This window comes from Cyprinus carpio, chromosome A18 (assembly GCF_018340385.1).
Source record: "Cyprinus carpio isolate SPL01 chromosome A18, ASM1834038v1, whole genome shotgun sequence".
NCBI lineage: Eukaryota > Metazoa > Chordata > Actinopteri > Cypriniformes > Cyprinidae > Cyprinus > Cyprinus carpio.
Genome location: NC_056589.1, coordinates 1,522,147 through 1,525,390, shown reverse-complemented (window position 1 = coordinate 1,525,390; position 3,244 = coordinate 1,522,147). Strand labels below are relative to the sequence as shown.

The 3,244-nt window shown below is 33.6% G+C and overlaps 1 long non-coding RNA gene across 1 annotated transcript; it reads left to right on the top strand.

Moving 5' to 3' along the window:
• The first annotated feature begins 2,339 nt into the window (after positions 1 to 2,339).
• On the top strand, positions 2,340 to 3,244 carry LOC122148656. Its single transcript, XR_006162530.1, has 3 exons — positions 2,340 to 2,541; positions 2,635 to 2,702; positions 2,823 to 3,244. It is a non-coding gene; the product is annotated as an uncharacterized LOC122148656 (long non-coding RNA).

Sequence of the window (3,244 nt, the reverse complement as noted above, 5' to 3'; positions counted from 1 at the left end):
GGTAGAAATACCTAGTAATAAAAAAAACAACTATAGAATATAGGGTTTTATGATTATATGGAATATTTTTTATAAAATAAGATATATTTGATATCTAATAATAATCGATATATATCTAATATATATATTATATATATATATATATATATATATATAATGGATTTTTTTTTTTTTTTTGTGGAACCCTGCAGAAAATATTATTGGTCCCAAATAATTGCCGGAACACATTTGGAAATATATTTTTGTATTTGATTGTTTCTTGGACATGCCAAAGGACCCTTCCAAATCTGCTGTTATCTCTCACCTGAATCTTTGAATTATGTAACAATAACAATCTTCATGACATCTGCTTTTAAAGTATTATTCTTCTAATCACTATATCCAACTATTTCTCAGTCCTTTCACCATCGGTGACAACTTTTAATCTGTTCTCCCGAACACAACATTCTGACTGTGTGTTATCGAGAGGGCGACACCTGCACCTGGCACTAGTGGTTAAACAAGCGCCAGACCATGAAGTCCTTCTATCACACTGCAGTGGATGATGACCTTCACGCCGGCGTACAGATGTTACTGCAGGTCACCCATGTCCCACTAATACACTACGCTTCATATAAAAACCTAAAACAAACATCGTTTTTTCATATTCAGCTTGCATGGCGTGAAGGTGTCCCACCAAAATGAGTTCTGGTAACGTTGTGTTTGTGATGCTTCTATTCCAGAGTACGGGTTTGGGTCGGATGAAAGCCTAATGTCCTAGTGATGGGATTTAAGGAAGAACTGGGGTAAATTTCAACCAAGCCACATTTAAAATATGTTGCGAATTTTTGCTGTATGTATATCATACAGTTACCTCAGCTGTGGTTGAATTCTGATAAGAAAAGTGTGTGTGACCAGTATGTACAATGTTTTTAGCGAAGCATTATGCAATATGAGTACTATATGTGTTCTTCGGTGAAGGAGGGTCTTAAAATAGGGAGTCAAAAACACAATGCAAGCACATGAATGGAGAATTTCAGAAACTACAATTTTCTGAACAATTTTATCTACTGACTTTATTGTGCGGAATTAATTTCTGAAAAATTAATTTCACGTGTAGTGAATTTTTTTTAGAGTTTGAGACCAAGTTTACTGAACAAAGCATTTGAAAACAAGGAGCTCACGTGTACTATGACAGCATACCACCCACACGTGATACATCAAGTGTGTTTCCAAACTCTTAAAATACTCAATCTAATAATGGTTATTGATCTTTTTGCCAAAACATTTGTATGTCCTGTCATTGCAGTGGACCCCTGAGACACAAGATGGCCATGTACCAGCCGCCATCCACTGCAGTCTTCAGACTAGAAAAAGGAAAAGAAGAACATTGATGTGTATTGGCTCGCTGATGATGGTGGGTGTGTTCAACATTGGATATACAAATAGATGTGTTGTTACAGATTTTGATCGAAGATATTTGTCGGGGGAAAACCAACAAGTTCATTGTGTCATCAGGTCTGACACTATTCGTGCCGTTACCTCCTGACCCGTAAGAATGCTGGGGCAGATTGCAAAAGGTCGAGTGTTTGTTGGAGGGTGAAGCTCACCAGGTCTGATGAAGCAGAAACGAAGAGTAATGTATAACCTTTACTGTGATACTATCTTAGTGGTAACACAACACTTTATAATACCACGACCGTGTTAAAGATATTACATATACATATATGGTACCAAGAGTTCAAATGTTTGGGTTTGTAAGATTTTTTTTAATGTTTTTGGAAAGAAGTCTCTTATGTCACCAAGGCTGCATTTCAATCAAAAATAAAGTAAAAACAGTGATATTGTGCAATAGTATAACAACTTATTTTAATTCTTTATAAATATAAAAAATATATAATTTATTCCTTGTGATGACTCTTACGAAGCTGAATTTTCAGTCATTACTCCAGTCCTTCAGTGTCACATGATCCTTTCAGAAATAATTCTAATATGCTGAATTGGTGCTCGAGAAACATTTCTTATTATTATCGATATTGAAAACAGTTGTGCTGCTTAATATATTTGTTGAAACTATGATGCATTGTTGTAGGATTCTCTGATGAACTGAAAGTTCAAAAGAGCAGCATTTATTTTAATTTTATTTATTTATTTTATCTTTACTCTCACTTTTGATATATGTAATGCAAAATTAATGCATCATTTATTTATAACTTTTTAACAGCAGTGTGTATATGTATGTTTTATTTTAATGATATATTACAAATTCTATACTAATATTTAATCACAGTACATGCAATGTATTAATTATATTATATATAACTTATTAATATATACCTAAAAACTTAAATTTCGTTGGACCTTTTGAACTAATGAAAAGTATATTCTTATGAAAACAAATGTTGTATTTCTGCCCCCAAATTACTGAAACAGCATTAAAAGATTTGAAGATAGCATAGCTCTGTATAGAGTAAGTTCAGTCCAAAAGGATGGTCAAGAAGCCGATGAGAGAACACAGGAATTCTCCAGGATGTGTCTAATGAGGAAATTGAAACGCTCAAGGTATTTCAAATGATGGTGTTCAGATACGTAGCCTACTTTCTTTATAAGCCATGCATCATCTTTTTTAAACATTTTTGTCCTGTGTTTGTGCAGTCCCTCTGACAAATACGCTTAAATGAAGTTATTCAAGATTACTCAAGAGATGCTGCACTGATTATTGTGTAAGTGTTATTCATACAGTATGTGGCGCCATGCTGTCATTTAGATTTCATAAAACCAAAAACAGTGATCACCGGGTATAACTATAAGTTTTTCTCTAATTTTTTTTTTTTGTTTGGCAGAATGATGCCCATGGGGGAAGAGGGGTGTGTCCTATTATTGTCCTTTACATGGCTTGGCTAGAGATTGTGTCACGTGACCTTCGACCTCCAGTTCTTCTTGTCCGAGGCAATCAGGAGAATGTGCTGACGATGTACTGCCAGTGAACACCACATTTTCCTGACAAAACTGTTCACACACGTACATCAGATGAAAAGAAACTCAACTTATTAATGACGTTAAAATCATGACAAATTTACATACTTTCAAATTGTGTTTCATACTTGTTTTAATGTAAATAAGGTGTTTGTCTTAATTTTTTTTTTACCTTTTTTTTTCAGTATATACTCAAAAATATGAGTTTTTACTAATTTAGATCTTATGTACTTTCTCCTGAAGTAATAATTACTGTAATAATGACTGTATTTAAACAACTTCATCTTAA